Consider the following 25,712-nt stretch of genomic DNA (forward strand, 5'->3'; position numbering starts at 1 on the left):
AGGACAGAGCAGGAAATGGTGCATGCAGCCTCATTGCGTGCACTTGGTGCGTGTTCAAGATGCTGCCCTGCCCTTATGGAGGGCAGGGCAGTGTTGCCATGGTGCGCCAAGTGCTGCCCGTGCGTGCGTGCTGCTGGCCGAGTGCTCATGCCCGTGCGTCCATGTTGTGCGCCGGCCATACACCAAGAAATGCTGCCCTGCCCTTGTGGAGGGCAGGGCAGTGTTGCCAATGGATGAAGTCCCAAGTTCGAAACTTGGTGGAGGCACACGCTGCTCTTTTTTTCTTGGTTTTCTTGGCACCAAAGTAACGCCTAGTTCCTTGCTTCCTCATGGTGCTGTGTTCGATTCTTGGAGATTGAAAACAAGCCAATTTTTGCTTGTTTTCCTTGTATTTGAGCGCTACTCCTTTCCTCCTTGTTCTTGGGTTCGAAACCCATAGGAAACACTAGGAAGCAATTTCCTTTGAATTATTCTTGGGTGAAGTCCGATATTGCTCTTGAGGAGGGCAGGGCAGAGTTTTTGCTTCCTTTGGTCCTTGGCATCAAATTGTGCTCCGCCCTTATTGTGGGCAGGACAGTGATACTTTTCAAGGCTTGGTTCATTATGCTGCTCTCCTGGAGGGCAGTGTGCTCTTGTGGAGGGCAGTGTGCTCTTGTGGAGGGCAGTGTTTGCTTCCTCCTTCTATGTTGCACCACACTTCTCATCTCTTGGCCACACTTCTTAAGCCACGTTTTTCTTCTTTTCTTCCTTTCTTCACCTACAAGAAACCAAAACAACCAATCAAAGTATCTCTAAACTCATAAGGTTTATAATTCATTAAAAATCAATAAATTTTAGCTCAAACCTCATGATTTAGCATCAATTTAATGGTGGTTGTTTGATTTAAAGAAGTCATGCATTTTCATTCCAAATTACTTACTTAGGATGCAAGAAAGTGCATAAAGACTAATGAAACAACTGAAATTAGCTTGAAAATGGGTATATGATGACTTGTCATCACAACACCAAACTTAAATCTTGCTTGTCCCCAAGCAAGCATCAAAACTAAGAGAAAATGAAATGAACAAGAAGAGAAAACATATCCTTATTAGGCATATAGCAGAATTTGATTCATGGAGTTTTTATGCAGACAATGACAACTCAAGTTATTGTTTGCTGTTACATAATATACATTTTTCCTCAAAGGCTTACTAAACTTGCTGTTATAAGGTTTACTCTTTACTTGCTCCCTTGCTAACTTTTCTTTTCTCATTTTGCTTAACAAGCTTATTATTCTTTGAAGGCTTGGTGTCTAATGTTGCAGTAGTAGCCTTTGGCTTTATTTTTAATCAACATCTTTCCACCACAGACACATGGCTCACTATTTCCTCCTAGGATCATTGATGCCCAGCATCTCTTTGGATAACTAAATGTTCTGTATCTAGGTTGCTCTTTATTGTGGACTTTCAATTGGCCATCCCAAATCAGTTGATCTAAGTGACCGGGTTTTGAAATACCCCTCAGAATTTACTTGTCCAAGCATATCCTAGTACAAGAACACCACAGGCATGTGTCCTAGGGTCCAAGCTATTGGTGTCCAGCCTTTATTCTTTGTTTTTCTTGCCACATTGGCTTTTTCTTCTTCCTTTTCTTTCTGTTTCATTTTTGCTCTCAAGGGATTTTTCTTCACTGATAGAAACCTTTATAACAGCAAGCTAGCTCACAATTCAATGAAAATGACATTATGCAGCAATTATTTCATGAGTTATGCATTTAATCAAACACATACACCACCATTAACTTCCATTCTAACTTATGCAACATTGGATATTTACTTTCCAATTCAAAACAATTCTCTTTTATTCAAGCATATGGGAAACAAAACAAAATTCAGCTAGGTGATGAATGACAAGCATCATGCAGATCAGCATTCTTATCAAACAATTTCACTTGCAGCTAGATAAACACTTTAACAGGACATACAATGGTTCCCAGTTTCAAAACACTTCACAGCAGCAAGGATTAAGTTTAGATACAACCTTTGAAGTTGCACCCCTTTGATTCTTCCTTCTGTTATATCCTCTTTGAGTTAAGATGCACAATATCTTCAATGGCTGGCTATTGTCCTGCATAGTTCTCAAAGGTTGCTTGCTTCTCAAGCCTTTGTGCAATTGGTTAGTCTAAGAATGATTATGGCTTTTTGAACTTACTTTGGTGTATGAACACCAAACTTAGTCCCTTGCCACTAGTTTTCATGCATCAACTTGACCATATGTGAAACTTTGTGTCCTTGCTAAAGGTTATGGAATTAAAACTAGAAAGCAGTTAAATAGTTGGATAATTTGTTTGATTGCTTGGAGCTAGCATTATGCAAGAGGTGAGAATGTGCTTTTAAATGTGGTTTTTGGTGGAACACCAAACTTAGAATCTTTCATTCTCCCTTAAATTGTTTTGGTGTGCAACACCAAACTTAGCTCCTTGCAATGCATACCAATTATTCAACATTTTTATTGAAAAAGCTATGAAAAAAAAACTACCTCAGGTTGGGTTGCCTCCCAACAAGCGCTTATTTATTGTCACTAGCTTGACATTGAAATCCCTTTAGGGTGGTTGATGTTGGTGATGTCTCAACTTGTCCCCTCTCACTGTGAGCTTTCTCTGTGTGCCTTGATGCTCAATTTCAATGTGCTCAAGAGAGAGTATTTGGTTGACAGTGTAATGATCTTCTGTTCCCAGCTGTTGATATACTAATTGCACATTGTCACCTTTGGAAAATCCTTTAGTTGGGGATTTTTTACTCTTCCACCCTTTGTAAGCCTTCTTCTTGTTTTCTTTTTTTTCTTTCTTGTTGATCTATATCCCTTGATAGTTGGTGGACGAAATTGTGATCCTCTTTGTATTTGCATGAGATTTAAAAATTGGCTCTATTGGAATTTATGATCACAACTTCATTCAACTTAACCAGCAAGTGTACTAGGTCATCCAAGTAATACCTTACGTGAGTAAGGGTCGATCCCACAGAGATTGTTGGTATGAAGCAAGCTATGGTCACCTTGTAAATCTCAGTTACGCAGATTAAATGGTTATGGGTTTCGAAAATTAGTAATAAATAGAAAATAAAAAGGGATAGAAATACTTATGTAAATCAATAGTGGAAATTTCAGATAGGCGTGTGGAGATGCTAGAATCCTTTCGAATCTCTACTTTCTTATTACTTTCATCCAATCCTTCTTACTCCTTTCCATGGCAAGCTGTATGTAGGGCATCACCATCATCAATGGCTACTTTTAATCCTCTCGGAAAAATGGTCCTATGCGCTGTCATTGCACGGCTAATCGTCCGGAGGCATCACCCTTGTTGATGGCTACATCCCATCCTCTCAGTGAAAATTGTCCAAATGCTCTGTCATAGCACGGCTAATCATCTGTCGGTTCTCAATCAGGTTGGAATAGAATCCCTTGATTCTTTTGCATTTGTCATCACGCCCAGCCTTCAGGAGTTTGAAGCTCGTCACAGTCATTCAATACCGGAATCCTACTCGGAATACCACAGACAAGGTTAGACCTTCCGGATTCCCGGGATCCTACTCGGAATACCACAGACAAGGTTAGACTTTCCGGATCCCCATGAATGCCGCCATCTATCTAGCTTATACCACGAAGATTCTGTTGGGGAATCTAAGAGATATGCGCCCGGCCTAAGGTAGAACAGAAGTGGTTGTCAATCACGCGCGTTCATAGGTGAGAATGATGATGAGTGTCACTGATCATCACATTCATCAAAGTGTTGTGCAACGTATATCTTGGAATAAGAATAAAAGAGAATTGAATAGAAAGTAATAGTGATTGTATTGAAACTTGAGGTACAGCAGAGCTCCACACCCTTAATCTATGGTGTGCAGAAACTCCACCGTTGAAAATACATAAGTGAAAAGTTCAGGCATGGCCGAATGGCCAGCCCCCCTGAATGATCAAAAGACCGAATGATCAAAGACTAAACAGTCAAAAGATTAAACTGTCAAAAGATGTCTAATACAATAGTAAATTATCCTATTTATACTAGACTAGCTACTAGGGTTTACATGAGTAAGTAATTGATGCATAAATCTACTTCTGGGGCCCACTTGGTGTATGCTTGGGCTGAGCTTGATTTATCCACGAGTTGAGGCTTCTCTTGGAGTTGAACTCCATGTTATAACGTGTTTTGGGCGTTCAACTCCGGATCATGACGTGTTTCTGGCGTTTAACTCTAGACAACAGCATGTACTTGGCGTTCAACGCCAAGTTACGTCGTCAATTTCCGAATAAAGTATGGAATATTATATATTGCTGGAAAGCTCTGGATGTCTACTTTCCAACGCCGTTGAGAGCGCGCCATTTAGAGTTTTGTAGCTCCAGAAAATCCATTTCGAGTGTAGAGAGGTCAGATTCCAACAGCATCAGCAGTCCTTTTGTCAGCCTTTTTCGGAGTTTTGCTCAAGTCCCTCAATTTCAGCCAGAAATTACCTGAAATCACAGAAAAACATACAAACTCATAGTAAAGTCCAGAAATGTGAAATTAACATAAAAACTAATGAAAACATCCCTAAAAGTAGCTTGAACTTACTAAAAACTACCTAAAAACAATGCCAAAAAGCGTATAAATTATCCGCTCATCACAACACCAAACTTAAATTGTTGCTTGTCCCCAAGCAACTGAAAATCAATTAGGATAAAAAGAAGAGAATATACTATAAATTCCAGAATATCAATGAATATTAATTATAATTAGATGAGCGGGACTTGTAGCTTTTTGCTTCTGAACAGTTTTGGCATCTCACTTTTTCCTTTGAAGTTCAGAATGATTGGCTTCTCTAGGAACTTAGAAATTTGGACAGTGTTATTGACTTTCCTAGTTAAGCATGTTGATTCTTGAACACAGCTACTAATGAGTCTTGGCCGTGGCCCTAAGCACTTTGTTTTCCAGTATTACCACCGGATACATAAATGCCACAGACACATAACTGGGTGAACCTTTTCAGATTGTGACTCAGCTTTGCTAAAGTCCCCAGTTAGAGGTGTCCAGAGCTCTTAAGCACACTCTTTTTGCTTTGGATCACGACTTTAACCACTTAGTCTCAAGCTTTACACTTGGACCTTCATGACACAAGCACATGGTTAGGGACAGCTTGATTTAGCCGCTTAGGCCTGGATTTTATTTCCTTGGGCCCTCCTATCCATTGATGCTCAAAGCCTTGGATCCTTTTTACCCTTGCCTTTTGGTTTTAAGGGCTATTGGCTTTTTCTGTTTGCTTTTTCTTTTTCTTTCTAATTTTTTTTGCCATTTTTTTTTCGCAAGCCTTTGCTTTTTTACTGCTTTTTCTTGCTTCAAGAATCAATTTCATGATTTTTCAGATCATCAATAACATTTCTCTTTGTTCATCATTCTTTCAAGAGCCAACAGTTTTAACATTCATAAACAACAAGATCAAAAATTATGCACTGTTCAAGCATTCATTCAGAAAACAAAAGTATTGTCACCACATCAATATAATTAAATTAATTTCAAGGATAAATTCGAAATTCATGTACTTCTTGTTCTTTTGAATTAAAACATTTTTTTATTTAAGAGAGGTGAAGGATTTATGAAATTATTCATAACTTTAAGACATAGTTACTAACTACTAATGATTATGAAGTAGAGACACAAAACATAGATAAACACAGCATAAAAATCGAAAAGCAGAAAGAAATAAGAACAAGGAATGAATCCGCCTTAGTGGCGTCTTCTTCTTGAAGGACCAACAATGTCCTTAATCTCTTCTATGTCCCTTCCTTGCCTTTGTTGCTCCTCCCTCATTGCTCTTTGATCTTCTCTTATTTCTTGGAGAATGATGGAGTGCTCATGATGTTCCACCCTTAATTGTTCCACATTGTGGCTCAAATCTTCTAAGGAAGTGTTGAGTTGTTCCCAATAGTTGTTGGGAGGAAAGTGCATCCCTTGAGGCATCTCAGGGATTTCTTGATGATGAGCTTCCTCATGCATCTCTTGAGAACCATGAAGGGTCTCTCTTGCTTGCTCCATCCTCTTCTTGGTGATGGGCTTATCCTCTTCAATGGATATGTCTCCTTCTATGATAACTCCAGCTGAGTAACATAGATGGCAAATAAGGTGAGGAAAAGCTAGCCTTGCCATGGTGGAGGGCTTTTCGGCTATTTTGTAGATTTCATTGGAGATGACCTCATGAACTTCTACTTCCTCCCCAATCATGATGCTATGAGTCATGATGGCCCGATCCACAGTAACTTCAGATCGGTTGCTAGTGGGAATGATGGAGCGTTGAATGAACTCCAACCATCCTCTAGCCACAGGCTTGAGGTCCAGTCTTCTTAGTTGGACTGGCTTGCCTTTGGAGTCTCTCTTCCATTGAGCTCCTTCCACACATATGTCCGTAAGGACTTGGTCCAACCTTTGATTAAAGTTGACCCTTCTAGTGTAGGGGCATGCATCTCCTTGCATCATGGGCAAGTGGAACGCCAATCTTACATTCTCCGGACTAAAGTCTAAGTATTTCCCCCGAACCATTGTGAGATAATTCTTTGGACTCGGGTTCATACTTTGATCATGGTTCCTAGTGATCCATGCATTGGCATAGAACTCTTGAACCATTAAGATTCTGACTTGTTGCATGGGGTTGGTTAGGACTTCCCAACCTCTTCTTCGGATTTCATGTCGGATCTCCGGATACTCATTTTTCTTGAGCTTGAAAGGGACCTCAGGGATCACCTTCTTCTTTGCCACAACATCATAGAAGTGGTCTTGATGGCTCTTGGAGATGAATCTTTCCATCTCCCATGACTCGGAGGTGGAAGCTTTTGTCTTCCCTTTTCCTTTTCCAGAGGATTCTCCGGCCTTAGGTGCCATTGATGGTAATGGAAAAACAAAAAGCTTATGCTTTTACCATACCAAACTTAAAATTTTGCTCGCCCTCGAGCAAGAGAAGAAAGAAGAGAAGAAGAAGAAGAAGAAGAAAATGGAGGAGAGTGAGGGGAGATGGATTCGGCCAAGGTATAATAGAGGGGGTAGTGTTGTGTGAAAATGAAGTAGAATGGAAGGGTATATATAGGGAGAGGGGAGAGGTTAGGTTCGGCCATTTAGGGTGGGATTGGGTGGGAAAATGTTTTTGAATTTTGAAGGTGGGTGGGGTTTATGGGGAAGAGTGGATGGATGTGAGTGGTGAAGGGGGTAATTGGGAAGAGAGATTGAGGTGATTGGTGAAGGGTTTTTGCAAAGTGTGACATGGGGAAGAGTGAAAATAGGATTAGGAGGTAAGGTGGGAATATAGTAGGTGGGGATCCTGTGGGGTCCACAGATCCTGAGGTGTCAAGGAATTCCATCCCTGCACTAAATAGGCATGTAAAATGCCTTTGCATACCATTCTGGCGTTTAAACGCCGAGTGGTGCACGTTCTGGGCGTTCAACGCCCATGTAAAGCATGTTTCTGGCGTTGAACGCCAGTTTCATGCTTGTTACTGGCGTTCAGTGCCAGCTTTTCCTCTAGGCACATTCTTGGCGTTCAGCGCCAGAATGTTGCTTGTTTCTGGCGTTCAGCGCCAGATTCATGCTCTGTTCTGGCGTTGAACGCCAGCCAGATGCTTCTTACTGGCGTTGAACGCCAGCCTGTGCTTCCTCTAGGGTGTGATTTTTCTTTTGCTGTTTTTGATTCTATTTTTAATTTTTATATTTTTTTTCGTGACTCTTCATGATCATGTACCTAATAAGACACAAAATAACAATAAAATAAAATAAAAATTAGATAAATAAAATTCGGTTGCCTCCCAACAAGCGCTTCTTTAATGTCAATAGCTTGACAGTGGCTCTCATGGAGCCACAAGGTGATCAGGTCAATGTTGTATAGTCCCAACACCAAACTTAGAGTTTGGAGATGGGGTCTTAACACCAAACTTAGAGTTTGGTTGTGGCCTCCCAACACCAAACTTAGAGTTTGACTGTGGGGGCTCTTCTTGACTCTGAACTGAGAGAAGCTCTTCATGCTTACTCTCTTTTGTCACAGAGGGATGGCCATGTGCCTTAAACACAAGGTAGTCCCCATTCAATTGAAGGACTAATTCACCTCTGTTGACATCTATCACAGCTCCTGCTGTGGCTAGGAAAGTTCTTCCAAGGATGATGCATTCATCCTCTTCCTTCCTGGTGTCTAAGATTATGAAATCAGCAGGGATGTAAAGGCCTTCAACCTTTACTAACACGTCCTCTACTATTCCATAAGCTTGTCTCAATGACTTGTCTGCCAAAATATAATGAGAACAAGGTAGGTTGTACCTCAATGATCCCCAACTTCTCCATTACAGAGAGTGGCATAAGATTTATCCCTGACCCCAGATCACACAGAGCTTTTGCAAAGGTCATGGTGCCTATGGTACAAGGTATCAAAAACTTGCCAGGATCTTGTTTCTTTTGAGGTAGAGTTTGCTGAATCCAGGTATCTAGTTCATTAATGAGCAAGGGAGGTTCACTTTCCCAAGTCTCATTACCAAACAACTTGGCATTCAGCTTCATGATAGCTCCTAAATATTGAGCAACTTGCTCTCCAGTCACATCTTCATCCTCTTCAGAGGAAGAATAGTCTTCAGAGCTCATGAATGGCAGAAGGAGATTTAATGGAATCTCTATGGTCTCTATATGAGCCTCAGATTCCTTTGGATCCTTAATAGGAAACTCCTTCTTGCTTGAGGGACGTCCCAGGAGGTCTTCCTCACTAGGATTTTCGTCCTCCTCCTCCCTTGTGCATTTGGCCATATTGATTATATCAATGGCCTTGCACTCTCCTTTTGGATTCTCTTCTGTATTGCTTGGGAGAATACTGGGAGGAGTTTCAACGACTTTCTTACTCAGCTAGCCCACTTGTGCCTCCAGATTTCTGATGGAGGATCTTATTTCACTCATGAAACTGAAAGTGGCTTTTGACAGATCAGAGACTAGATTGGCTAATTTAGAAGTATTTTGTTCAGAATTCTCTGTCTGTTGCTGAGAAGATGATGGAAAAGGCTTGCTATTGCTCAGCCTATTGCGTCCACCATTGTTAAAGCCTTGTTGAGGCTTTTGTTGATCATTCCATGAGAAATTTGGATGATTTCTCCATGATGAGTTATAGGTGTTTCCATAAGGTTCATCTATGTAATTAACCTCTGCCATGGCAGGGTTCTCAGGATCATAAGCTTCTTCAGAAGCTGCCTCTTTAGTACTGTTGGATGCATGTTGCCATCCATTCAGATTTTGAGAGATCATGTTGACCTGTTGAGTCAACACTTTGTTCTGAGCCAATATGGCATTCAGAGCATCAATTTCAAGAACTCCTTTCTTCTGAGGTATCCCATTATTCACGGAGTTCCTCTCAGAAGTGTACATGAATTGGTTGTTTGCAACCATATCAATGAGTTCTTGAGCCTCTTCAGGCATTTTCTTTAGGTGAATAGATCCACCTGCAGAATGGTCCAATGACATTTTCGAAAATTCAGATAGACCATAATAGAATATATCTAATATGGTCCATTCTGAAAACATGTCAGTTGGACATCTTTTGGTCAGCTGCTTGTATCTTTCCCAAGCTTCATAGAGGGATTCACCATCTTTTTGTTTGAAGGTTTGAACATCCACTTTCAGCTTGCTCAGCTTTTGAGGAGGAAAGAATTTATCCAAGAAAGCTGTGACCAGCTTATCCCAGGAGTCTAGGCTATCCTTAGGTTGTGAATCCAACCATATTCTAGCTCTGTCTCTTACAGCAAAAGGGAAAAGCATAAGTCTGTAGACTTCAGGATCAACTCCATTCATCTTTACAGTCTCACAGATCTGCAAGAACTCAGTTAAAAACTGATAAGGATCTTCAGATGGAAGTCCATAAAACTTGCAGTTTTGTTGCATTAATGCAACTAGCTGAGGTTTTAGCTCAAAGTTGTTGGCTCCAATGGCAGGAATGGAGATGCTTCTTCCATCAAATTTGGACGTTGGCTTTGTGAAGTCACCAAGCATTCTCCTTGCATTATTATTGTTTTCGGCTGCCATCTCCTTCTCTTGTTCGAAAATTTCTGAGAGGTTGTTTCTGGATTGTTGTAATTTAGTTTCTCTTAGTTTCCTTTTCAGAGTCCTTTCAGGTTCAGGATCAATTTCAATAAGAGTGCCTTTTTCCCTGTTCCTGCTCATATGAAAGAGAAAAAAACAAGAAAAGAAGAGGAATCCTCTATGTCACAGTATAGAGATTCCTTTATGTTAGTAGAAAAAGAAAGGGGAGAAGAATGTAGAAGAGTGGGTTCGGATATTTAGATGGAGAGAGGTGAAGAGAAGTGTTAGTAATTAAATAATTAAATAGAATAAGAAAAGAGAGGGAGAATTTCGAAAATAATTTTGAAAAAAGGGGTTAGTAATTTTCGAAAATTAGAGATAAGATGTAATTGAAATTAAAATTTAAAACAATTAAAAAGAATTTTTGAAAAAGAGGTGAGATATTTTCGAAAATTAGAGAGGAAAGAGTAGTTAGGTGGTTTTGAAAAAGATAAGAAACAAACAAAAGTTAATTAGTTAGTTGAAAAAGATTTTAAAATTAAATTTTAAAAAGATAAGAAGATAAGAAGTTAGATAAGATACTTTGAAATCAAATTTTGAAAAAGATAAAATTTTCAAAAGGATAAGATAAAAAGATAAGATAAAAATTTTAAGAAAAAGATATTTTTAAAAAAAGATTTAATTTTTAAAATGACTTAACTAACAAGAAACTACAAGATAAGATTCTAGAATTTAAAGATTGAACCTTCCTTAACAAGAAAGTAACAAACTTCAAATTTTTGAATCAATCACATTAATTGTTAGCATATTTTCGAAAATATGATATAAAAGATAAGAAAAAGATTTTGAAAGATAATTTTTAAAATTTTCGAAAATAAGAAAAAAAATGAAAAAGATATGATTTTTTTGAAAAAGATTTTGAAAAGATAAGATTTTTAAAATTGAAAATTTGACTTCACTTGTAAGAAACAACTAATTTTGAAAATTTTTGACTAAGTCAACTCAAATTTTTGAAAATTATGAGAAAAATAAGGAAAAGATATTTTTTTTATTTTTGAATATTTTAATTATGAGAGAGAAAAATATAAAAATGACCCAGAACATGAAAATTTTGGATCAAAACACATAATGCATGCAAGAACACTATGAATGTCAAGATGAACATCAAGAACACTTTGAAGATCATGATGAACATCAAGAACATAATTTTGAAAAATTTTGATGCAAAGAAAACATGCAAGACACCAAACTTAGAAATCTTTAATGCATGGACTCTAACAAACAAAAAATGCATATGAAAAACAACAAACAACACAAAACAAGAAATCATCAAGATCAAACAAGAGGACTTGTCAAGAATAATTTGAAGATCATGAAGAACACTATGAACGCATGAGAGTTTTCGAAAAATGCAAGAAAAATTTTTAAAGCATGCAATTGACACCACACTTAAAAATTGACTCAAGACTCAAACAAGAAACACCAAATATTTTTGATTTTTATGATTTTATGATTTTTTGTATTTTCATTAAATTTTTTCGAAAATAAAGTTTGGAAAAACGAAAAAGAAAAGAAAAATTTTTGAAAAAGATTTTTGAAAAGAAAATTACCTAATCTGAGCAACAAGATGAACCGTCAGTTGTCCATACTCGAACAATCCCCGGCAATGGCACCAAAAACTTGGTGGACGAAATTGTGATCCTCTTTGTATTTGCATGAGATTTAAAAATTGGCTCTATTGGAATTTATGATCACAACTTCATTCAACTTAACCAGCAAGTGTACTGGGTCATCCAAGTAATACCTTACGTGAGTAAGGGTCGATCCCACAGAGATTGTTGGTATGAAGCAAGCTATGGTCACCTTGTAAATCTCAGTTAGGCAGATTAAATGGCTATGGGTTTCGAAAATTAGTAATAAATAGAAAATAAAAAGGGATAGAAATACTTATGTAAATCAATAGTGGGAATTTCAGATAGGCGTGTGGAGCTGCTAGAATCCATTTGAATCTCTACTTTCTTTTGCTTTCATCCAATCCTTCTTACTCCTTTCCATGGCAAGCTGTATGTAGGGCATCACCATCATCAATGGCTACTTTTAATCCTCTCGGGAAAATGGTCCTATGCGCTGTCACTGCACGGCTAATCGTCTGGAGGCATCACCCTTGTTGATAGCTACATCCCATCCTCTCAGTGAAAATGGTCCAAATGCTCTGTCACAGCACGGCTAATCATCTGTCGGTTCTCAATCAGGTTGGAACAGAATCCCTTGATTCTTTTGCGTTTGTCATCACGCCCAACCTTCAGGAGTTTGAAGCTCGTCATAGTCATTCAATACCGGAATCCTACTCGGAATACCACAGACAAGGTTAGACCTTCCGGATTCTCGGTATCCTACTCGGAATACCACAGACAAGGTTAGACTTTCCGGATCCCCATGAATGCCACCATCTATCTAGCTTATACCACGAAGATTCTGTTGGGGAATCTAAGAGATATGCGCCCGGCCTAAGGTAGAACGGAAGTGGTTGTCAGTTGGTGGACGAAATTGTGATTCTTGATTAGTGGCTCCTTGGCATGTGCCAAAAAGTTAAACTAACTCAACTAACTGATTACTTCCTTTTCACAATTCCGTTCAACTAACCAGCAAGTGTACTGGGTCGTCCAAGTAATACCTTACGTGAGTAAGGGTCGAATCCACAGAGATTATTGGTTTGAAGCAATCAATATTTTATTTTATTAGTCTTAGTTAGGATGTCAACAAAGTTATTTGGATTAAAAGTGAAATTACTAGATTTCATTATAAAAATAAAAATAAAAGAGGGAATAAGGTTACTTGAGCAATAGAGTTATTTGTTTGTAAAGGATTATGGAATATGTTGGAGTTCTGGAGATGCTTTGTCCTTTGAATTTCTACTTTTCCTTGAAGTCCTCTTCTCACACGCAGGTTCCTTCCATGGCAAGCTCTATGTAGGGTGTCACCGTTGTCAGTGGCTACTTCCCATCCTCGCAGTGAAAGCTATGCACGCACTCTGTCACAGTACGGCCAATCACCGGTTGGTTCCCGCTCCTACTGGAATAGAATCCCTCTTTTGCGTCTGTCACTAACGCCCAGCAGGTTAAAGTCTGAAGCACGTCACAGTCATTCAATCCCGGAATCCTACTCGGAATACCACAGACAAGGTTTAGACTTTCCGGATTCTCATGAATGCTGCCATCAATCCGGCTTATACCACGAAGATTCTGTTGGGGAATCTAAGAGATATTCATTCAATCTGATGTAGAACGGAGGTGGTTGTCAGGCACACGTTCATGGGTTGAGGAAGGTGATGAGTGTCACGGATCATCACCTTCTCCACAGTTAGGCGCGAATAAACATCTTAGATAAGAACAAGCGTGTTTGAATGGAAAACAAAGGAATTGTATTAAATCATCGAGACGCTGCAGAGCTCCTCACCCCCAACAATGGGGTTTAGAGACTCATGCCGTCACAAAGTATGTAATTCAGATCTGAAAATGTCATGAGGTACAAGATAAGTCTGTAAAAGTTGTTTAAATAGTAAACTAGTAACCTAGGTTTACAGAAAATGGATAAACTAAGATAATTGGTGTAGAAATCCACTTCTGGGGCCCACTTGGTGTGTGCTGGGGCTGAGACTAATGCTTTCCACGTGTGGAGGCCTTTCTTGGCGTCAAACTCCAGGTTTTGACGTGTTTTGGGCGTTCAACTCCGGATCATGACGTTTTTCTGGCGTTTAACTCCAGACAGCAGCATGTACTTGGCGTTCAATGCCAAGTTACGTCGTCTATCCTTGCGCAAAGTATGGACTATTATATATTGCTGGAAAGCCCTGGATGTCTACTTTCCAACGCCGTTGAGAGCGCGCCAATTGGCTTCCTGTAGCTCCAGAAAATCCATTTCGAGTGCAGGGAGGTCAGGATCCAACAGCATCAGCAGTCCTTTTTCAGCCTAAGTCAGATTTTTGCTCAGTTCCCTCAATTTCAGCCAGAAAATACCTGAAATCACAGAAAAACACACAAACTCATAGTAAAGTCCAGAAATATGATTTTTGCCTAAAAACTAATATTATTTTTACTAAAAACTAACTAAAACATGCTAAAATCTACATGAAATTACCCCCAAAAAGCGTACAAAATATCCGCTCATCACAACACCAAACTTAAACTGTTGCTTGTCCTCAAGCAACTAGATAAATAAAATAGGATTTAGCAGAAATTAAGAAGTAATATATATTTTAGAGTTTAAATGAAGCTCAGATTCTTATTAGATGAGCGGGGCTTGTAGCTTTTTGCCTCTGAACAGTTTTGGCATCTCCCTGTATCTTTTTAAATTTCAGAACAATTGGCATCCTTAGGAACTCAGAGTTCAGATAGTATCATTGACTCTCCTAGTGTAGTATGTTGATTCTTGAACACAGTTATTTTATGAGTCTTGGCTGTGGCCCTAAGCACTTTGTTTTCCAGTATTACCACCGGATACATAAATGCCACAGACACATGATTGGGTGAACCTTTTCAGATTGTGACTCAGCTTTGCTAGAGTCCCCAGTCAGTGGTGTCCAGAGCTCTTAAGCACACTCTTTTGCTTTGGATCACGACTTTTAACCACTCAGTCTCAAGCTTGTAACTTGGACCTGCATGACACAAGCACATGGTTAGGGACAGCTTGGTTTAGCCGCTTAGGCCTGGATTTTATTTCCTTGGGCCCTCCTATCCATTGATGCTCAAAGCCTTGGATCCTTTTATGCCTTTTGATTGTAATTATAAATTTTTTTTTTTTGAACTGCTTTTTCTTGCTTCAAGAATCAATTTCATGATTTTCAGATCATCAATGATTTTTCGTGTTCCTCATCCTTTCAGGAGCCAATATTCATCAAATTCAAAGTACAATTTATGCACTGTTCAAGCATTCATTCAGAGAACAACAAGTATTGCCACCACATATAATTAATTATAGTCTTTATTACTAAGAACTCATAAATATAGATTACTTCTTTGTTCTAAAAAAATCTACTACTTTATTTATGCCTGATGATGATGAGAAAAATAAATTATAGCTTTAATTGGAAATAAAATCAAAATAGACAAACTAAATATCTCCTAAGGTAAAATCCTATAATAATACTATCACAGAGTTAAAGCTGGAATTAGAACTTAACAACCTGTATTTTGGGAAGTGGATGTTCCTCTAGTCTGTGGGGTGCCTTCAAGAATGAATTTCTGATGCTTCAGCTCCCTCTGTTCTACTACTTTATTTATGCCTGTATTTTGGGAAGTGGATGTTCCTCTAGTCTGTGGGGTGCCTTCAAGAATGAATTTCTGACGCTTCAGCTCCCTTAAGTTCACATCCTTGCTCTTCCTGTTCTCTTAGGTGCCATGATCTTAATGAGTTTTAGCTCAGTGATCATGGCAAATCACACCAAACTTAGAGTTTTGCTTGTCCTCAAGCAAAAGAAAGGAAAGGAGAGGAGTAGAAGGAGAGGTTTTCATAAAAGATAAGATGAGTTGAAAAAGATATTAGAAGAAATTAAAAATATTTGAAAAAGAATTGGATTGGAAAAAGATATAATTTTAAAAAAAGAAAAGATATGAATCAAAATTTAAAAGATAGAATTGAATTTTAATTTTAAAAAGGATTTTTAAAAGGAGTTAAAGATGTGTTGGAAACAAATTTGAAAAGATGATGGATTGAATTGGAAAGCCATTTGTTCTTTTGGGTTAAGATAAATCTAAAAAAAATTGAAATCATTGGATTTTAGAAATTAGGATAAACTTTTTGGAATTGAAAGTGATAATTTGAAATATGTTTATGCAAGAAATCATGAATTAAAACTTAAAAATTTAGAAAAATTTTAAAGAAAAACGAATTTTACCTCCTCCCCACCATCCTGGCGTTAAACGCCCAGGATGCTAGCAAACTGGCGTTAAACGCCCAGAAGGTGCATCTTTCTGGCGTTTAACGCCCAGAAGATGCTCCTTTCTGGCGTTTAACGCCCAGATGGCTACCCTTACTGGCGTTAAACGCCCAGTGGGAGCTTCTTTTGGGCGTTTAACGCCCAAAGTATTTCTTACTGGCTTTTTCATGCCAGTGAGCTTCCAAATTTCCCTGTAACTCTGTGACTTCAACCAATTGCTATTTCACCTTTTGAAGATACTTGGACTCAAACCTGTAAAGAAAATCAATACGAATAAAATTAAATTTTGTGATTGGCTGGGTTGCCTCCCAGCAAGCGCTTCTTTAATGTCTTTTAGCTGGACTGAGTTTTAATCAAGTCTCAGTTTTGAGCATTCTTGCTCAAAATTGCCTTCAAGATAATGTTTGACTCTTTGTCCATTAACAATGAACTTTTTGTTAGAGTCATTATCCTGAAGCTCTATGTATCCATATGGTGATACGTTTGTAATGACATATGGGCCTCTCCACCGGGATTTTAATTTCCCAGGGAATAATTTGAGCCTAGAATTGAATAGCAGAACTTTCTGCCCCGGCTCAAAGACTCTGGATGACAATTTCTTATCATGCCATCTTTTCGCTTTCTCTTTGTAAATCTTTACATTTTCGAAAGCATTGAGTCTAAATTCCTCTAGCTCTGATTCGAGACTCTCAGCCATATTGACCTCTCTTACCAGAGAGTCAATTATATCAACACTCATGCAGTCATTTGGGGTGTCTGGATGTTGCATGGCTTTAACAACATTCATCTTGAACTCTTCCTCATTGACTCTCAAGGTTACTTCCCCTTTTTGGACATCAATGAGGGTTCGGCCAGTTGCTAGGAAAGGTCTTCCTAGAATGAGAGTTGCATTCTTGTGCTCCTCCATTTCCAGCACCACAAAGTCAGTAGGAAAGGCAAATGGCCCAACCTTGACTATCATGTCCTCAATCACGCCTGATGGGTATTTAATGGAGCCATCAGCAAGTTGAAGACATATCCTGGTTGGTCTGATTTCTTCAGTTAAACCAAGCTTTCTAATAGTAGATGCAGGCATTAGGTTGATACTTGCTCCAAGATCACATAAAGCTTGCTTGGTGCAAGTGCCCTCTAATGTGCATGGTATCATAAAGCTCCCAGGATCTTTAAGCTTCTCAGGTAAGCTTTTCAGAATGACTGCACTGCATTCTTCAGTGAGGTAAACTTTTTCAGTTTCCCTCCAATCCTTCTTATGACTTAAGATCTCTTTCATGAACTTAGCATAAGAGGGTATTTGCTCAAGTGCTTCTGCAAACGGAATCTTTATTTCAAGAGTCCTGAGGTAGTCTGCAAAGCGGGCAAATTGCTTATCCTGTTCCGCTTGGCGGAGTTTTTGAGGATAAGGCATTTTGGCTTTGTATTCCTCAACCTTAGTTACTGCAGGTTTATTACCTACAGAAGTGGGTTGGGAAGCCTTTTTAGAAGGGTTGTTATCAGCACTTGTATGTGACTGATTCCCCACTGGTATTTGAATGCCAGTGGTGGGAGCTGGAGTGGCGTTAGACGCCCCCTCCTTGTTTGTTACTGGCGTTTGAACGCCAGCTTTGTCCCTTTCTGGGCTCGGACCGTCTTTAGGAGGATTCTGAGTATCCACTTGTTCATTTCTTGGTTTCCTGCTGCTTTGAAGTGAGGTATTTAATGTTTTCCCACTTCTTAATTGAACTGCTTGACATTCTTCTGTTATTTGTCTTGACAGTTGTTTTTCTGTCTGCTTTAATTGTACTTCCATGTTCCTGTTAGCCATTCTTGTTTCCTGTAATATTTCCTTGAATTCGGCTAGCTGTTGAGTTAGAAAGTCCAATTGCTGATTGAATTTATTAGCCTGATCCACTGGACTGAGTTCTGCAGTTACTGTTTTAGTTTCTTCTTTCATGAAAGATTCATTGCTTAAGTACAGATGTTGATTTCTGGCAACTGTATCAATAAGCTCTTGAGCCTCTTCAATTGTTTTTCTCATATGTATAGATCCACCAGCTGAGTGGTCTAGAGAAATCTGAGCTTTTTCTGTAAGCCCATAGTAGAAGATGTCTAATTGCACCCATTCTGAAAACATTTCAGAGGGGCATTTTCTTAGCAACTCTCTGTATCTCTCCAGGCATCATAAGAGATTCATTATCTCCTTGTTTGAAGCCTTGGATGCTTAGCCTTAGCTGTGTCATCCGTTTGGGAGGGAAATAGTGATTCAGGAATTTTTCTGACAGCTGTTTCCATGTTTTTATGCTGTTCTTAGGCTGGTTATTTAACCACCTCTTAGCTTGATCTTTTACAGCAAATGGAAACAGTAACAGTCTGTAGACATCCTGATCTACTTTCTTATCATGTACTGTATCAGCAATTTGCAGAAATTGTGCCAGAAACTCTGTAGGTTCTTCATGTGGAAGACCGGAATACTGGCAGTTTTGCTGCACCATGATAATGAGCTGAGGATTCAGCTCAAAGCTACTAACTCCAATGGAGGGTATACAAATACTACTCCCATATGAAGCAGTAGTGGGGTTAGCATATGACCCCAGAGTCCTCTTGGACTGTTCATTCCCACTTGCTTCCATACTAGATCACAAGGGATAATTTATATGTTGATAATTATTTATTTTATAGTTGTGGAATAAATAAAATAAATAAAAAAAGAAGGAATATATAAAAATATTTTGAAAATATTTTATGAAAATAAATTTTTTTTTTAAAAAAAATAAAATAAAAATGAAATAAATAAAAGAAAGCGAAAATATTTTGAAATTGAAAATTGAATTTTTATATAAAATTTTCGAAAAAGTAGTTCAAAATTAGTTAGAAAATAAATTTTTTTTGAATTTTGAATTTTATGGTGAAAGAGAAAAAACACACAAAAGACACAAGACTTAAAATCTTTAGATCCAATGCTCCTTATTTTTCGAAAATTTTTTGAGGGAAAACACCAAGGAACACCAAACTTAAAAATTTTAAGATCAAGACACAAGAAAAACTCAAGAACACCTTGAAGATTCACAAGAACACCAAGAACACAAGGAAGAACACCAAACTTAAAATTTTTAGAAAACTTTGATGAAATTTTCGAAAATATGAAAGATTAACAAGAAAACACCAAACTTAAAGTTTGGCACAAGATTAAATCAAGAAAAACTATTTTTGAAAAAGGATTTTAAGAAGAAAGTGCCCAATTGCCAAGAACATAAGCCAACACTATAACCAACTGAATTAAAAATGTAATGTATTTTAAAGATGTATTATTTTTATGGATAAAATAAAATTTTTTTTTTTTAAAAAAACTAATGTTTTGAAAAAGCACAAGAAAAACAAGAAAAGACACAGAACAAGAAAATTAAAGATCAAACAAGAAAAATAAACAAGAACAACTTGAAGATTAAGGAAAAACAAAGGACACTCACACGAAAATTTCAAAGAAAGATATAAAAGATGCAATTGACACCAAACTTAGAACAAGACACTAGACTCACGAAGAATTAACAATTAATAAGAAAAAAAAGTAATATTTTCGAAAAATATTTTTGAAAAGGGAATAAAAGACTCAAATTTAATGACTCTGTAACATCAATACTATATTCCTAATCTAAGAAATAAAATAAGCCTTCAATTGTCCAAACTCAATAATCCCCGGCAACGGCGCCAAAAACTTGGTGGACGAAATTGTGATTCTTGATTAGTGGCTCCTTGGCATGTGCCAAAAAGTTAAACTAACTCAACTAACTGATTACTTCCTTTTCACAATTCCGTTCAACTAACCAGCAAGTGTACTGGGTCATCCAAGTAATACCTTACGTGAGTAAGGGTCGAATCCACAGAGATTATTGGTTTGAAGCAATCAATATTTTATTTTATTAGTCTTAGTTAGGATGTCAACAAAGTTATTTGGATTAAAAGTGAAATTACTAGATTTCATTATAAAAATAAAAATAAAAGAGGGAATAAGGTTACTTGAGCAATAGAGTTATTTGTTTGTAAAGGATTGTGGAATATGTTGGAGTTCTGGAGATGCTTTGTCCTTTGAATTTCTACTTTTCCTTGAAGTCCTCTTCTCACACGCAGGTTCCTTCCATGGCAAGCTCTATGTAGGGTGTCACCGTTGTCAGTGGCTACTTCCCATCCTCGCAGTGAAAGCTATGCACGCACTCTGTCACAGTACGGCCAATCACCGGTTGGTTCCCGCTCCTACTGGAATAGAATCCCTCTTTTGCGTCTGTCACTAACGCCCAGCAGGTTAAAGTCTGAAGCACGTCACAGTCATTCAATCCCGGAATCCTACTCGGAATACCACAGACAAGGTTTAGACTTTCCGGATTCTCATGAATGCTGCCATCAATCCGGCTTATACCACGAAGATTCTGTTGGGGAATCTAAGAGATATTCATTCAATCTGATGTAGAACGGAGGTGGTTGTCAGGCACACGTTCATGGGTTGAGGAAGGTGATGAGTGTCACGGATCATCACCTTCTCCACAGTTAGGCGCGAATAAACATCTTAGATAAGAACAAGCGTGTTTGAATGGAAAACAAAGGAATTGTATTAAATCATCGAGACGCTGCAGAGCTCCTCACCCCCAACAATGGGGTTTAGAGACTCATGCCGTCACAAAGTATGTAATTCAGATCTGAAAATGTCATGAGGTACAAGGTAAGTCTGTAAAAGTTGTTTAAATAGTAAACTAGTAACCTAGGTTTACAGAAAATGGATAAACTAAGATAATTGGTGTAGAAATCCACTTCTGGGGCCCACTTGGTGTGTGCTGGGGCTGAGACTAATGCTTTCCACGTGTGGAGGCCTTTCTTGGCGTCAAACTCCAGGTTTTGACGTGTTTTGGGCGTTCAACTCCGGATCATGACGTTTTTCTGGCGTTTAACTCCAGACAGCAGCATGTACTTGGCGTTCAACGCCAAGTTACGTCGTCTATCCTTGCGCAAAGTATGGACTATTATATATTGCTGGAAAGCCCTGGATGTCTACTTTCCAACGCCGTTAAGAGCGCGCCAATTGGGTTCCTGTAGCTCCAGAAAATCCATTTCGAGTGCAGGGAGGTCAGGATCCAACAGCATCAGCAGTCCTTTTTCAGCCTAAGTCAGATTTTTGCTCAGTTCCCTCAATTTCAGCCAGAAAATACCTGAAATCACAGAAAAACACACAAACTCATAGTAAAGTCCAGAAATATGATTTTTGCCTAAAAACTAATATTATTTTTACTAAAAACTAACTAAAACATGCTAAAATCTACATGAAATTACCCCCAAAAAGCGTACAAAATATCCGCTCATCATCAGTCACGCGCGTTCATAGGTGAGAATGATGATGAGTGTCACTGATCATCAGATTCATCAAAGTGTTGTGCAACGTATATCTTGGAATAAGAATAAAAGAGAATTGAATAGAAAGTAATAGTGATTGTATTGAAACTTGAGGTACAGCAGAGCTCCACACCCTTAATATATGGTGTGCAGAAACTCCACCGTTGAAAATACATAAGTGAAAGGTTTAGGCATGGCCGAATGGCCAGCCCCCCTGAATGATCAAAAGACCGAATGATCAAAGACTAAACAATCAAAAGATTAAACTGTCAAAAGATGTCTAATACAATAGTAAATTATCCTATTTATACTAGACTAGCTACTAGGGTTTACATGAGTAAGTAATTGATGCATAAATCCACTTTCGGGGCCCACTTGGTGTATGCTTGGGCTAAGCTTGATCTATCTACAAGTTGAGGCTTCTCTTGGAGTTGAACTCCAAGTTATAACGTGTTTTGGGCGTTCAACTCCGGATCATGACGTGTTTCTGGCGTTTAACTCCAGACAGCAGCATGTACTTGGCGTTCAACGCCAAGTTACGTCGTCAATTTCCGAATAAAGTATGGACTATTATATATTACTGGAAAGCTCTGGATGTCTACTTTCCAACACCGTTGAGACGCGCCATTTGGAGTTCTGTAGCTCCAGAAAATTCATTTCGAGTGTAGGGAGGTCAGATTCCAACAACATCAGCAGTCCTTTTGTCAGCCTTTTTCAGAGTTTTGCTCAAGTCCCTAAATTTCAACCAGAAATTACCTGAAATCGCAGAAAAACATACAAACTCATAGTAAAGTCCAGAAATGTGAATTTAACATAAAAACTAATGAAAACATCGCTAAAAGTAGCTTGAACTTACTAAAAACTACCTAAAAACAATGCCAAAAAGCGTATAAATTATCCGCTCATCAACAGTGACTTGAGTTGTGATACCTCCCTTTTTGTTTATCATCCTGGCTTCTTTTTGAATTCCTTCTCCTCCTTGCACCTGCTCATTTTTCTGTTCTACTGTGTTGTTGGTTGCTTGCCTTGGAAGACAGTCACTACTTGTCTTGCTTATTCCTTCATTACTTTGTGATTCTGGAAATACTTTCAAGGTGATGCTTTCTTCATGCATCCTGAGGGTTAGCTCTCCCTGCTCTATATCTACAATGGCTCTAGCAGTGGCCAAAAATGGTCGACCAAGTATTATGGAGTCATTCTCATTCTCTGCTGAATCTAGGATCACAAAGTCTGCAGGAAAGATGAACTTGTCAACCTTAACTAAAAGGTTCTCAATCAACCCTTTAGGATATACCACTGATTGGTCCACCAATTCCAAGGACATATGTATTGGTTTCACCTCTCCTATGCCAAGCTTTTTCACTAAAGAAGATGAGATTAGATTTATACTTGCTCCTAAGTCACACATCCCCTTGTTGATGAATAGACTTCCAATAGTGCAAGGTAGGAAGAAACCTCCAGGATCTTCAAGCTTGGGAGAGAGCCCTTTTTTGATTAGTGCACTGCATTCTTCACTGAGCATTACAGTCTCCTTCTCATTTCAGTCTCTTTTCTTGTTGATGAGCTCCTTTAAGAACTTGGCATATAGAGGCATTTGCTCCAATGCCTCAGCCAAAGGTATGTTGATTTCCAGCTTCTTGAAAGTCTCAAGGAATTTGTGGAAATGTTGATCCTTTGCTTCTTTTTGGAATCTCTGTGGATAGGGTAGTGGAGGTGTAAGACTCTTCTCCACTTGCTGCTGTTTTGGATTTGGTTCTTCCATGATCTGCTTTCCCTTCTTTAAATTCTGTGGTTGGTTGTTCTCTTCTGTGAGCTTTTCTGGGACATTCTTGCTTGTTATGTCCTTGTTGTTAGCTCCATCTTTCTCTGTTGGTTCTTTGTCATCCACCAATGTCTTTCCACTCCTTAATTGCACAGCTTTGCATTCTTCTTTTGGATTAGGAATGGTATCACTTGGTAGTGAGTTTGAAGGTCTCTCAATAGAAATCTGCTTGGAGATTTGTCCAATCTGCCTTTCTAGGCTCTTCATGGAAGCTTCTTGATTCTTTGTTGTCAATTCTTAGTTCTTCATCATCTTCTCCATGAGCATCTCTAGATTAGTAATCCTCTGAGAGTCTTGTGAGATTGGTTGGTTTTGGGGTTGATGGATGATGGTAAGTGTTTTGGTTACTTGGTTGGTTATTGGGTGGATAATGGTTAGAGTTGGGGTAATTATTTTGGGGTTTTCTGTAAAAGTTTTGGTTAGTTGGCTGCTGGTTGTGATTTTGGTTGTTTCTTGGAGTGTTTTGAGCTGAGTTTTTTTGCCATGGTTGTTGGTTTTGGTTGTGGTTGTCTCCCCATCAAAGGTTTGGGTGGTTCTTCCAAGATGGATTGTAGGTGTCACCATACACTTCATTTGATCCAGAATTTTGGTTGTTCATATAGTGCACTTGCTCTTGTTGTTGTTCTTCTTGGTTCTCTTCATTCTGCCCCCAAGGAGTTGATGGTTGGCTTGTGGCACTCACTGATGCAACCAGAAGGCTATCAATTCTCTTGGCCATTTGCTCAAATTGTTGCTGAATCTGCTGCTGCATCACTTTGTGTTGAGCCAAAATTGTATCCACTCCTTCCAATTCTAACACTCCCTTCCTCTGTGATGGTTGGCGTTGCCTTTGGTGAGCAAAGAAGTATTGGTTGTTGGCCACCATATCAATGAGGTTTTGAGCTTCCTCTGCAGTTTTCATCAATTGCAATGATCCTCCTGCTGAGTGATCAAGTGCCTCTTGAGCCTTCAGAGTAAGTCCTTCATAGAAGTTCTGCAGCTTGTCCCACTCAGTGAACATTTCTAGTGGACATTTCCTTAGCAGAGCTTTATATCTTTCCCATGCCTCATATAAATTTTCAGCATCCATTTGAGTGAATGTCTGCACCTCAGTCTTCAATCTTATGATCCTTTGAGGGGGATAAAATTTGGCAAGAAACTTGCTCACCAAATTATCCCAAGTGTTGATGCTCTCCTTTGGAAATGTTTATAGCCATTGAGTGGCTTTGTCCCTGAGAGAGAATGGAAAGAGCAGTAACTTGTAGCTGTCAGGAGGCACACCATTGGTTTTGACAGTGTCACAAATCCTCAAGAAGGTAGATAGATGTTGATTCGGGTCCTCCAATGGCCCTCCTCCAAAAGAGCAGTTGTTTTGGACCAATGTGATGAGTTGTGGCTTTAGTTCAAAGTTGTTTGCATTGACATTAGGGGTAAGAATGCTACTCCCACAATGTCGAGCATTTGCAAATGTATAGGAGGCTAGTACTCTCCTCTGTTGTGGGTTATTGTTGGCCCCTCCTTCTGTTTGATTGAGATTTGATGGATCTCCTTCCATTTCTTGAAATTCCTCCTCAGATTCTTCCTCTCCAATAACGTTCTTTCCTCTTTCAGCTCTTCTTAATCTTCGAAGAGTTCTTTGGTCAATTTCAGAGAGAATAGGGGAAGCTCTTCCTATACCTGACATACAAACACACAACAAGAAACACACAGATCCAGAAAACCAGTGAAACTTCAATCTATTGCTAGAATGAAGTTTTAGTTAGTTTAAGCGAAAATTCAAACAGTTAGTGTGTTAGTTAAAAATAAAGAAAAAGTGCTTGATCTAGACCACCACTTCACTTAATCATTGTCAATCTATTTCAATCCCCGGCAACGGCGCCAAAAATTTGATGTGTGGAAAACGATCCAACACAAAACTCACCGGCAAGTGTACCGGGTCGCATCAAGTAATAAAACTCACGGGAGTGAGGTCGATCCCGCAGGGATTGAAGGATTGAGCAATTTTAGTTTAGTGGTTGATTTAGTCAAGCGAATCAAGTATTGGTTGAGTGATTTTGTATCCAACAGTAAGTAAATGACAGAAAATGTAAAGGGGGATGGAAGAATTGCAGAAATTAAAGAGAATTGAAAATAAAGGTGCTGAATCTTAAAGGACAAGAAATTAAATGGCCGAAACTTAAGGTGCAAGAAATGTAAATTGCAGTAACTTAAAGTGCAAGAAATATAAATTGCTTGAATGGAAAAGGGATTTGAGGACTGGGAATTCAGAATTTAAGCAAGGAAAATTGAATTGCAGCAATTAATAAAGCAGAAGATGAATTGGAAGTAACTAGAATTCAAACAGGAAGTGAGAATGTAATTGCAGCAGTGGTTCAACAGAAGAACCAAAAAGAAAATTGGGTCTCAGGACTCCAGAGACTAGATAGCAAAGTCTAGATCTCAATTGCCTTCCCAGATCCAAGTTCACAAAGCAATTAACAAGAAATTAAAGATGAAGCAGTAAAGGAAATTGGATTCAACTCAATTATGCAGAAGGGAAATTAAAGAGGTCTTGAATGGAAATTGAGACAGAAATTCCTCAATTCT

Source organism: Arachis stenosperma, chromosome 4 (genome assembly GCF_014773155.1).
Source record: "Arachis stenosperma cultivar V10309 chromosome 4, arast.V10309.gnm1.PFL2, whole genome shotgun sequence".
NCBI classification, from domain to species: Eukaryota; Viridiplantae; Streptophyta; class Magnoliopsida; order Fabales; family Fabaceae; genus Arachis; species Arachis stenosperma.